The sequence below is a fragment of the Hetaerina americana genome, unplaced genomic scaffold, assembly GCF_022747635.1.
Source record: "Hetaerina americana unplaced genomic scaffold, ioHetAmer1.1.p SCAF_8, whole genome shotgun sequence".
Lineage (NCBI taxonomy): Eukaryota > Metazoa > Arthropoda > Insecta > Odonata > Calopterygidae > Hetaerina > Hetaerina americana.
The window spans coordinates 19,744,567-19,758,103 of record NW_027287427.1 but is presented as its reverse complement, the minus strand read 5'-3'; the positions used below and the strand labels follow the sequence as shown (position 1 = coordinate 19,758,103).

Below are 13,537 nucleotides of genomic sequence, written 5' to 3'. Positions count from 1 at the left end.
GAGATACCACTGGTAAATATTCAACACCGCCGGGATTTGAACCCGGGCCCTCTGGGTGGGAAGCCAGTACGATAGCCACCTCACCATCTCATCACTAGTTCATTAAGCTATATACCGAGCATTATCACTAACATCGCCTAATTACTTACGCTCAAAATTTATGATTTTATCAGCGATAATATAATAGTACACTCATTAAGTGCCAAGTTCGCTCAGGACCTCGACTGGTTGCATTTCATTTTATCGTATCAAACTTCCTAACCTGGAACACGCCCATATTGTCTGACTAACTTTCACTTTAGTTCTTAAAAGAGGCCTCATAATAAAACTTATTAAACGGCGTGTTAAATAGTATCTAAGGTCCTAACTTAAGAGTCATCATACAGGACTTAGGTTGCGTTAAATTGGGCAATTAAAAAAAGACTTTCTCTTAACTCATTTCCTGAAATCTTAAACTTTAAGGAACGTCTACTCTCCAGACTTGAGCCAAACTGTAGCTTTACTTTTAACCCTATGGAACCTTGATCTTGCCAATCACGATACGAAAGTTTTCTAATATGGTCATTTTAAATACGATACGTTAAATACGATGGCCCGAGCTGCCCCATGATAGTGTATCCACAAAACATCAGCGTTGAAGGACCAATTTTCAATAACCACTGCCTTCTTGAAAACAGATTTTCTCCAAGCCAATCAATTTACTTTAAAATACTACTAGTGCAACGAAGAGAATTTATATTTAAATAGTTATATTCCTTATTTATTCATAATACCCAAGTATTAAGCGGCTGATGGAACAGCCTAAACATGAGACTTTCAACTGATCGATTCAATTGCCATCATGTACTAACCAACATTACTAATACTTCATTTTCGAAATAAGGATAGCTATATTATTTTACACATGATGTTAGAATATATTGATCACCCATTGTATTAAATTAATTCAAATCAGAGAAAGCTGAACTAACAGAGAAAAAATAGGCTTCCATACATCCTCCAAAATGGACATTTAAAAGTTGAATTTGCCAAAAACACCCGGTTTCACTAAAATAACTCCTTGTCATGCTTAAGGTCTCGAGGACATGCAGTATACTGGAGAAGGCGCTTAAAGTCACTGTAGCAATATAACGTTTTGGCGGGTAAAAGAGCGGACATAGATCGTTTCTAATCCGTGACTTTCGATCTAAACCTCTCCAAAAATGTCTACGTGGAATTCAGTAAATAATTCAGAACTCATCTTCTTTCCTCTTCCATTACTAGAAACGAGGATAACAAAGTAATTGAGGAGAATGAAGGGAAAGGAGAAACGAGGCTCATGCAAATGTCCTTATCAAGATTGAGAGTTTGCGCGGGAAGAGGAAAAGAACTCTGTTGCTAACTCCACTGGTTCTCCGATCTTGTTTCCAACCCCTCGCTCGCCTGATGCGAGAGGGAGAATCGAAAGGGAAAGGTAAGGTCGACTGTAGCCTTTGGGAAGATTCCAATCAGAGGGCTCGATCTGATTCTGCCCCTTCTCCGGCCCCAACTACTCCGGGACACACCGTCCGGCAGGAGAAAGGAGGGGAAGGAAAAGAGGGAGGGGAGGGATGGGCGGGGGGATGTGAGGAATAACTCGCAGAGGGAAGGGGTGCTTCACACCTACCGGGCCACATTCCAGCGCAGAGCGCCAGCCGGTGATAGCTCTGGGAAACACGAGGAAAATCGTCCCCATCATTAGGAGAAACTCGAGTCGATGAAAATTTCCATTACACCTAAATGATTTACTTCATGTAAAAGACAATTGGCTGTGACTCACGCTACCGTTGTTGGAATTTTAACATTTTTTTCACTCAATATAACAGTAGCGACAATTATAGATAGCATAGCCAAAAAAATAACCCGAAGTGCGCAACAGCAGTGCCAGTACGCACGCCTTTGCGTGACTATGGCGAAGAGATCTATTGTGGAAAAACAGAAAACAAAAATATTTCGAAGGAAAAACATTACTGACCAACGAGGGCCGATGGAATGGGCTGCTCCGGGAGAGCCAGGAATGAGAGATACGAGGACAAATAATGATTGCGAACGCGAAAAACGAAATTACGGTTGTGTGAGACTGGTGAATTATGCACCCGAGTAATCTCGCGTTAGCAAAAGGATACTTTGGAAACCTGATTCAGAAAAGATGCATAATGAGAATTTCAGACGACAGAAGAATTTTCCAAAAGACTACATCCTGGCAAGCCAGCAATTGCGAAACAGAGGAAGACTGGAAGGACTGCTCAGGTGCGGGAACCAACGATGTTCACATTTGGTGACGAAGAATTATAGACTTATGTTTAAGAAGAGTACAAGATGAGAATGATTAATAACTGATCATAGGAAAAATAAGAAAACGATAAATCATTTGGCCACTTAAATGGCAATGTGTGAAGCTTTATGAAATGAAAATTTCAAAATAACACTCGACCATATGCGGAAGACGATAAAAAAACAATATGTATAAGTAAATCAAAAATAAATAGGTAGAACTAAAAATTGAAGCAGCAGAACGTACATTATGACGTCACTTTTACAAGGAATAAGAAGGCGATCAAGTTTTCGTCGGTGACGCCACGTACTTTAAAGCGATGACAAACGTTTCTAGGGTTCAAGCTATGAATTTGAACAATTTTATAATCTGGAAGCAGCTATCATGTCATGTCGAGAATAACATATAAAACACATACATATTCCACTAAACGAATAACAACAGCCAGAAAAAATATTATATACGATTGGAATTTTCTGAAAAGGTCAATGATGTTTCCTGTTTATAAAAATAAACGTACAATCATTGTATTTGTCATAAAAATTCACGATACCATCCGGGTGATTCAGGAAGCACTCGTTGCGGAATACCGACGGCGAGGACACGGGAAAATCGCCACTCGATCCAATGGAAAGACGAGGCTTCATACGATTTCTATTTCAAAAGAAGAGGTCGCCGTTTAGATGAGGTGTTCTCCAGTCCAATACAATGTAAACAATATGTAATTATTTTAATACTAATCCCCAGATAGAGCATGAAGGAATCTGATTAAATACAACACCATCATGGCGCCATAGGGCGCTTATGGTAAGACTAACGTCAAACCAGGAACTACCACATTTTGCGAAATAACTCGGAAAATACCATAATAGTATATCAAGGTCAAAATATTTAATGCAATTTTCTCATCGAGTTTCAACTAAGAAAACCCGCAGAAAAGGTATAATGCCCGTTCTTAGAGGAGAAGAGTTAAAAATATATGGCACGCCAAAAAACGTGCCAAGCCCTGGCCCTATTTGATATTGTTCTGTATCATTATAGTTGTTCTATGTTGTTGCTGTGAAAGTATATCCTATTAGGGTGGAAAGAGGGAGGAGTCCCGCCAACAGGCTACTACCTCTCACCCATTGGTCCAACCCTATGCAAAAATTTAAGCTATAGGTATTGAGTCGAAACTTGCAGGAGCTCGGCGGGATGAATCTGTGGAAAAGTGCAACTTTTGTTTTTCTCATTTTGCAGGAACAATTTAAATGTATGTTTACGGTTAAGAGATGCCCAGTTGGAAGCCTTACATCTTAGCTCAAACAAATACATTATTCCCCAAATTATTTACCTACGAATCTAATATCTGCATAGTTGAGGACTTCACAATTTGACAAGCAGTATCTTTCACCTAGGCGACTTGAAATAATTAAATCCAGATTTTAAACATGAAAAATGAGTCCCTTTTTGCATTCTAACCGTTAAGGCATATTTTGGTGGGAAACATCCAATACAATTTCTCCTGACCAAAAATACAACCTGAAATCGAGCACTACGGCAAGTCCCTATTCCATTCCATATATTTCCTTCCTCTATTCCATCCAACATGCCTATTCTATGCCTGCACCTTCCTCGCTTACCTTCCTCCCTTCCATCAGTCTTCGACATCCCATCGCCAATGAAAACGCTCAGCATCCATCATTGTTGCCTCCTTTAGATTTCTCCCAACGATTCCCTCTCCTTCCCCACCATGCCTAGCACTTCCTCGTTTATTTTCCTTTCTGCCCACTTCACCTCTTCCATCCTCCTCAAAACCCGCATTTCAAAAGCTTCTAATCTCTGCCTATCATCCTGTTTCAATGACGTTTCCGAGACGCACAATACCACGCTCCACATCAAAGTTTTAATGAGCCATTTCTTAAAATCCCTAATCAACGTCATCAATTCTTCCTCCTAGCAAACGCTTATTTCTCTAATGCAATTCTTCACCTTTTGTCCCAAATACTTCGACCATTTTAGTCCAATACACTTCCGAGATCGGTTAACTGCCACCTGATCTAGTCTCTGTCCTCCTAGTTTAACTTTTGACTTGTGTACCTATTGTAATCGTGTGACTAATTTCTAAAAAATGCTAAAGCTACAAGGGGGGGGGAGAACTAAAAGCATAATCAAATATCAAAAGGATATTGGAATATTGAAGTAGCAGAATCAAACGTTTTGTTCCTCGGACCCTTGAAAGCGTCGTGGGAAAGATCTGCATTGCGAATGCTCACCACCAATTTTGCGATCACATTATATGGCTACCGTAGAACTCAGCATGTGGTTTATTTATTCAGATTGGATATTAACAGGTCAATGCGAAAAGGAAGACCGCACGAGGATTGCGAATTAGTGTTGTCGAATTACCATAATTCGATGATCAGCTGCATTTTCGACAACTCGAAACAATCGTGAAATACCCTGGGATTTTTTATATTTCGAACGCCAAGTTTTTCCGACTCGAATATATTCCTCTCACTCGAAAAATCTTTTGTCCTTGTTGACCGAAAACGGCTGCTGATTCAAAGTGAAATACCACTTCAACAAATGCAAGGAGAAGCGATAACATCTGACTCCTCTTTAAGCTTTAAATTTGAGCAGCCAAGTTTCGACTCATTTCAATAGTTCGTCAGTTTTTAGGGGATTGATGGCACGTATAAATTTCTTCTATCTAACAACACTACTACGGGAAGAAGTTTCTTCGACAACTTTTTTAGGAAGCAACTTTTTTTATTTTACTTTTTTAAGGAAACCCAGGTCGAAGATTAAAACCCAAATTTAATAATACACGTTACACGTACATTGGCGTGAAATCAAAATGCGGCGAACACTAAGCATTATTCTACTCCTAAGGTACTTGGATCTAGTTCTAATGTAAGTTCGCCTATGCGTATGAGATTTCGCAATGTTTGTAATGCTATCATTTGCCACTTTCAAAAATTGCACTATTTAAGTCCCCATATTCTTTCGCAATGGAAACTTACAGTCACTGAAAACCTTTCATCAAAACGGCTAATATTTTTGAAAAATTATCCGGTAATTTATAAATTAAATAATACCATATAAACAATATTTGTACCGACTTCCAGCACACATTATCTCTAGCCAAAAATATAAATGCTGATTCACGAATGGCTATCGAAAAATCTGAGATAAGATTACCATAAGTAATTGATGTAACTGGGAAAAATAGAGAAATTAAAACCATGGAAGATTTTAATTCAGAGACTGGTTCGACGGTAGAGGTACTTGGAATTTGGAAATGCGAGTTAGGATCCAAATTTTTTCAGCCCCACCAGACTTCTTCCTCTTCCCTCGCCTCAAATCCGTGCTGAAAGGACATCACGGCTCGATGGAAGCGTTACGAGGCGTTACAACATGCCGTGACGAGGGAGCTTAGCCGGGTGCCGACTTGTTGAAGTTGTACGTGGCGCGGAAAACCCGCTGGCGACGGTAGGTGGACACAAGGATGCTACTCGGAAGATTTCAAAGAGATTATATGAACTCTGGCAACAACACTTAATCGACTCAGTCCGACTACTTTTGGGACAACCTTGTTCATATACAGGCTAATACTACTAAGATATTGAAAACCATGGGAAGCGCTAGGAACAGCAAACTCCAAACTATACGCGTATAAGAGATTAAATAACAAAAATCAAAATAGGGAATTAAAAGGTTACAATTACTTATATGCAGGATACCTGTATACCTACAGGATTTGCAATGAGCAAATGATTAAGACAGGGATGTTGCGTCTGTCAAACGTTATTTAAAAGTTCCCGGAACAAGCTCAGGGAGAAAAGATACGAGTATAATATGCACTGGAGCTTCAGTTAGATATTTTAGTACCCAGCAAGCCACCTCTAAGGTGTGTGGCACGGAGTCAATACACACCAGACTAATTTTGACCCGAATATGACCCCTACCGCGAACAATTTTATCCTGATCCCCTACTGTTCGAGGAGAAAATGACATCTGACATCTATCTGTTCTATACTTAATTTTTCTAATTTTACTGCCATGATATAGTATCTCCTACGGTAGTACGATGGGGATAATAATACATTTATTTTCAACATCACTACTAAAGAGAAGTCCTTCCCAATGATACAAGATATTTTATCTGTTATTGAAATTTCGCACCGCGTGTGATTTCCAGCCTTGCTCCTCTAATATTTTGGCTGCGCTACTAAGTTTATCATAACAACATTTAACAGTTGAATATACCGAAAATTAATACATTTCATTCTTTCATGACAAAGGCCATGCGTCTCAAGATATACAAGGCCTTGGATATAATGGATACAATACAATCAATTGGGGGCTTTACAGGGCAAAGAATATCAAACAAAATGCTGTGTTTGAGGGCATGGGAATGGGCAATAATAAAAATGTATAGACATGAGCTAAACGAATGCATTTGCGAGTGAGTTTATCAAACAATGGGAGAGATGAAACAGGATGGAATAAATGAAACAGAAATAGAAGAACAATAGATGTACAACGCAGGAAAGCAATATAAAGATTAGCAAATAAAAGGAAAAGAAATGTTAAGGAAAGTATAGATGCAGCAACTATTACTGTATTAAAATTTAACATTCCAAGATATTGTGAGTTATGAGCAAATTGTTTTAAATAATAGCATACGATAGTGCTAGCAATAACTTTAAGCTGGCTGAAACAGCATAAAATGTTGTTGAACTACCTAATATTGCAGTAAAGGCTGAATCTGATTCTACAGAGTGAACGAGAGTTTTTGTTGATAGTAGAGTAAGAAAAGGGTGGGCAACAAAATTTAGAAGAAGTTGAGTTGTTTTGTTAACATTCCTTATTAACAGTGACCATTCAGGAGATATATAAAACTATATGAATGAAAACATGTACCAAAGCATGTGAAATGTTTCCCATGCGTCACTCGGTTCAAGATGAACAATACGCGGGTCGTACAGTAACTCCTTAATTTATTTGGCATCAGTCCGAAAACAGCAGTTTTCGGCCTTCACTTCGGACGTTAAATGATAGTTGGACAATGATAGCAATGGGCAAACTTACAAACACCCAATCCCTTAATGGAGGAAAACCCATTCAGACGGGAATCGAACCCGCGACCTTTGGGTTGGCAGACGAGAACGTTACCCCGGGCCGGCGAATCCTTAGAAAATCTAACCGATGGCGCTCAGAGAATCGGAAAAAGGTTTTCATTTACTAGGCCTCACCTCTCACTAGACTGCCGCTGAAGGTTCAGCTATGTCCGCCATGTGGTTTCATTTTCATAGTAGATTGAAGCGACAAATTTTGTTTATTTAGAAAAAGTAAGTTTCGAATGGTGATTACACACTCCTAATTAAATGGCTTAATGCCGAAAGAGATCAAAGCTGACTTGGGTGAAGATCATGGCACATCTACTCCTGTGTTTCCGACTGTAAACAATTGAGTCACTGAGTTTAAACGTGGACGTACACCCACAAATGATGAACATCGTCCGGGTATTCCAATGGAAATGAATTCTTCCGAAATGATTGACAAAATCCACGATATGGTTTTGAGTGATCGGTGGATAAAAGTTCGCGAAATAGTTGAGGCAAAGGCATATTACAAGGTACAGTGTTTCCAATTTTGCACGAAAATTTGGGTATGAAAAAAATGTCGGTAAGGTGGGTGCCACCTTTGCTCTCACGACCGCGTGGTCGGATCGGGGGTTGTTTTGGCGCATTTTCGTCGCAATCCTGACGAGTTTCAGCGTCGATACGTAACGGTGGACGGAACATGGATAAACTACTATATTCCAAAGATAAATAAAAATTTGAGACAGTGGATTTCATTGGGCAATTAGGCTCCGAAGAAAGGGAAGACAGTGAAAATGGCCGACAAGGTGATGGCCACGGTTTTTTGGGATGCAACCGGAATCACCAATTATTCGAAAAATGAAAAACGATAAATGGAGAGTATTATGTGTCGTTACTACACCGGTTGAGCAAAGAAATCAAGAAAAACCGTTATCATCTGGCAAAAAAATTTGAGAAAAAATACCTTCCATAAAGACAATGCACGGGGCGCACGTGAGCAGTTTCGATGGCGAAATTTATGGAATTAAAGCTCGATTAATAAAAAAATCCACCTTATTCACCACATATGGCCCCAAGTGCCTTTCTACTTCCACTTGAAAAAATGGCTCGGCAGAAAACGATACATGTCGAACGAGATCTACACTAATACACGAATGCCTTTTTTGAGGATCTTCCGAGATCCTATTTTTCGGACGACTTATAAAAGTTGGAGAAATGCTGGGAGGAGTGCATCTAATTAAAAGGAGATAATGTGGTCAAATAAAAAAACTACCCAAAATATTGTACTTTTTAATTTTTTCATAAATAGTTATGGAACGTCCCTAGCAATAAGATTACGGAATAGCTTAGCTTCTTCTGGATAAATACGAAAGTAAGTTCAAAACCTACTCACTAGAAAGGAGGAAATAATTTTATTAAATTATTAAAATGAAATTTTATTAAAAAAGGACCCATGTGCAATCTATACATTAATTTTTTATTTAGGAACACTACCAAAGATTTACTGAATTTACCTACGAGACCAAAGCATAATGGAAACAATCTTTGCATTGTCCCCAAAATGATAAACGTACGATCTGGTTTTATCACCCATCTCCTACCCCAGGGTCAACTACTTTCATGCACAAGGTGTGAAAACATAATTCGTGGATTTTAATTCAATTTCTCTCCAAATTAGCAAGCTATGCTGCCGCACCCCATTCAGTACTTCCCCAGTCTCCCTTCTTCTCGACCGATTCGGGTAAACATTTCCATATAAATGCAACCTCGCGAGAACTGTTTAATAAAAGTAGCGTGCCACATTGCTACCAGTTAGACGCATATCGGGACTACAAGTCACTGTTCTTCCTAAAGCAAACCATTTACAACGTAATATATTACATTCCACAATCATTCTATCGTATATTTAATCAAATTTAGATACTATTAAGTATAGAACAGATGCAACGTCAACATAAGTCTCCGAACACAACAGATTATGAGTAAACCACCAAGATTTGCTTTTGGGCCTTGAAGAGCCTCGGTCGTAAATAAAACTTTAATTTGAAGAAAAAATACAAATACTACCTTGATATAGGTTTCGGAAATGGGTGGTCAGAAGGAAATTCAAAACTTGATAAAGCCGCAGAATAGAGGAAAGAGGATATTAAGGCTACATAAAGGGAGAACGCGAATAAGCTTAGAAGTGCGGAGGAAAAGGTATATATTTAGGACGGAATTAATATGGACGAGGATTGAAAATGAACGGTATGACATTTTGAAGCAGAAATGAGTGCAAAACCAAAACAATTTATTACCTGAGGAAGGAGCCGACGAAGACTACATTTAAGAGTTATCGAGGACCATCCAAAACCCATACTCTAAATTGATAGTTTGTTTTCCCAAAATGACGGAGTGAGCAAGTAAAGAAACGGTAGTCCCAGAAAAAATAAGACTATAATCTTTTGAATAGAATTATTTCACGATAAGTAATGAAAAGAAACAAAATCACCGAATTGAGTCCTTGCCCACGGAGAGAAAGGATAAAATCTTTAGTTAAAAGTGGCTACTAAGTTTACGGCCGAGTAGGACGGCGATTCCGAAAACAATCGACCGGGAATAATTAGACACAATGCGAGTATAAAATACCGAAGTGAAGTTGAAAATAATTTTTCAACTGTACCAAAACTATGGGACAGAAATAAGATGTTCCCTCTTTTTGTGACTATTTACTCCGCATTTAGCCCGCGGTCAGCATTCAAATCCACTAAAACATTGTGCTAGCTCGGGTGGACTAATACCGTTCTCGCACATGGAGCTACGTATCCGTGGAGCACAAAAATATTAATTAAGATATTAAGATTGATGAGACGTAAACGATCAAATTTATTAAATAGAAAAACTTGTAACACATTTTAGTAGTTAAAAAAATAAATGCGAGACATGAGAGTAGCTTTTGTCACCCCCACCTAAAATGACTCCGGTTAGAGCATTGAAACCAACACCATAACCCTAACTATGGGCATCCGACTACCTCTGAATCATAGACCGCTTCGGTCGCGTGGCCCTTGGCGATCGACTCGTGTCGGTTCCCCGCCAAAATCGCCCGTCGCGCACACGCCTGCCGAGGGGGGTTGGGTCGCGGAGGGGAAACCCCGCGAAACTGGCGCCCGGTATCTCGCAGGCCACGGGGCCTCCGGTCTCAGGCCGCCGCCGCCGCCCCGAGGACGGGCCGCTGTGAATGAGGGGCCGCTCCCGCTCTCGCGCGCGCGCGCCACGGGACGACGGGGGGAGGAGGGTAGTCAGGGAGGCGCTCTCACTCTCATTCACAAAACCTCTCCCACCTACCCCTCCCCTCACTTTCCCCACCCCCCCGCTGACTCCAACACCGCTAGCATTCCCTCTACGCGACCATCCCCCCGCTCCGCCCGCCCCCCTCACGCGTCGTTCCTCCCCTCTCCACCCGTCTGCCTCCAGTCTCGATCCGATCGTACACGGGGGTACGTCACCGGGCATCCCCCGATTCACCACGGCGCACCGGCCCACCTAAGCCCCCTCCCACCCCCACCACACACACATCTACCCTCAAGGAATCACCCCCTCGGAGCAGCCCTCTCAGTGCTACTCTTCCGTGTTCTCCTGTACCTCTCACTGCTACGCTAACATGAGGCCCCTTCAAGGGTGCCTAACCCCCCGCCACCCACACAGACACGCACACTATCACCCAAAGCACCCAACCCCCTCCTCCTCCCACGTAACTGGGTCAATGTTTCCGTGGTGGTAGGGGCGGGGAGAGGGTACCGAAGGAGGGGGTTGGCTGAAGGGGGTGGGTGGGGGGCGAGGGAGTACACATCAGATGTGTGAGGGGAGGTGAGGGGAGGTCCGTGAAGGAGGGGGCGGGGCCCGATCCTCTTTCTCTTCTTCCGAGCCCCGGACCAATCCCGCCCTCCTCCCGACTCCTCCCCCTCTCCTCGCCGCTTCCCCCTCCCCCGCCCCCTCGTCTTTCCCTCCTCCTCCTCCACCCTCCGTCTAGCAGTCGGGCTCCGGCCTCTGTCGCGGTAGTCTCGGCCTTCCGTGGTGTGCAGGTGACGGTCACACCACCCCACCTAGCACCAATCACGCACACCACGGGCTACACGCCAGGGACCACGCAAGACGGCCGAGCGACATCTCCAGTGCTTTAATGCCCGCAGGTACACGGAAATGCGTCTCCAAGGGTGAGTGGGAGGGGAGTCTATAGGAATGCCCTTAATATTTCAAAACCCGCCGCGGTCACGTCTCCAAATTCACGAGGTTCATCAAACACGAAATCGGGTCCTGGATGGAAACCACGGACCCTGGTTATCAGTTAAATGTGTACTAGCCGGACGTTGACGCACAATGCACTCCACCCTAATTGATGAACGAGTTTCTCTCCTTGAGAATTAAAATTTACTACAAGTTTCCCCTAAAACAAAAAGAACTCCAAAGCAATTGATCTTGAATAATCCATACAGAAAGACAGAAGTTTTTCACACGCGCCTTGTGTACCTACCCTCGTGTAACTACTCCAAAAATGAACATTATGCGTAGTAAATATAAAATTAATTCGGAATAATGCAGGAATATGCATAATTTAGTGTTATTTTACTTTTTTTGGAGCTGTCGACTAGAGATCGGCCGTCAAAAATTTTAAAACACAAAAATTCTTTTTAATGTCTAATACAAAAAGGCTATCATGGAAAAAGAGCGCAGTTCTTGGCGAGGTCACATTTGGTTTCGTTTACCATTTTTGGGAATGAAAACAGAATAAAGATTTTTATTCATAGTTGCTGCTCATATGTCTAGTGGGGCATTTTCATGGCTATAAACTTAGTAGGAAAAATATGTACGGCGTTATAACAAAATCTGTGTAGTTGATGACATTAGCCGAAAATGACATCATTCAATCTACAGCCACCATCTAAATCGAAGGTGTTAAAGCAGTTCAAGCAGAGAACTGTTCAGCCTGCTGAAAACTGTGAGTACTGCACATTTGCCCCAACTACTATTCACTCCCAAGATAAGGAGAGAAAGAGAGCAAGCTGTATTTATCACAAAAACTATTATGTACGAATGATGGATGCTACATGCTATTTTGATGACATAGGTAAAAACCTAGCGAAATAATCCAGGGAAGCATGAGGCTCCTATTCCACTAATGGCACCAAAGGTTTAATGAATGAAAAAGTATTATACAATGTGTGTGGTTTATTCGACCAAATTATATTTACAGGAGTATTAAAATCTACACATATAATTAAAACGAAATGCTTTTAAATGTTAGTCTAAAATACACGAAGGGATATATTTTTGCGTGCGTGCGTTCAAATTTCCCTAAAAATAAATCTGCCAATTGTAAAACTAATAAAGATGTATCATTTCCCAAAAAAAATGAAACAATACATATTCAATCATTACATTTTTAGAATTAATTACAAATAGTTGATCACGGAAATTTAATAATATTAAAGTCAAACATTTATAAAGAACTGTATTCGTGAGTAATAAAAAAAGAACAAAGTATGGGATATAAAGAATTTAAGTACTTCGTTGTAAAAAGATATTTCAGTCATAATTAAATTTTCAGAACATAATTTTTATTCATTACGAACTGTGGAACCCTTCATTTCCGCTGTCGTGAACTGAGGTAATAGGTGGAATTGTCCAAAGCCTGTTAACTGCGATGCAACGCAACAAGGTCCAAATCAAGTCTAACATCAAATCATCTAGAGTTATTGGCGAAAAACATGATACAACGAGCCATTTTACCTTATTAACTCCATCACCCATAGTTAGTAATTTAAAAGAAAACTTGAGGGTGATGAGGTGCTGGCACCCCAACCAAGACAAGTAAAGGCATTTTTAAAAGGGAAAAACACTTTCATACATCATTTTGTAGTTTCCTTCTGAGACCGTGACTTGATCCAGGAGAAAACTGGTCGGGCCTATCTCTTCGACTGTTTCTCTAATCACTTCACCAATTTCCTCTAGGTCTCAAGATCAAGATTGATTCTTTTACAATTAGTTTAATCCTGCCTTTCTGAAATTGCAATGCCTAATACTCACAAGTTAATGAAAAAAGACTTGTAATGTTTATAATGATTTGCACGGTACCCTTTTGGTCATTGACAAAAATCTGTAAATGTTTCAGCCC

At 40.7% G+C, this 13,537-nt stretch overlaps 1 protein-coding gene across 2 annotated transcripts in view; it reads right to left on the bottom strand.

Annotated features, from left to right (window-relative positions):
- LOC139698081 (histone-lysine N-methyltransferase 2D-like) overlaps positions 1 to 13,537 on the bottom strand; it is a 146,980-nt gene that overhangs the window by 74,333 nt on the left and 59,110 nt on the right. The gene's annotated exons all lie outside the window — the stretch shown is intronic.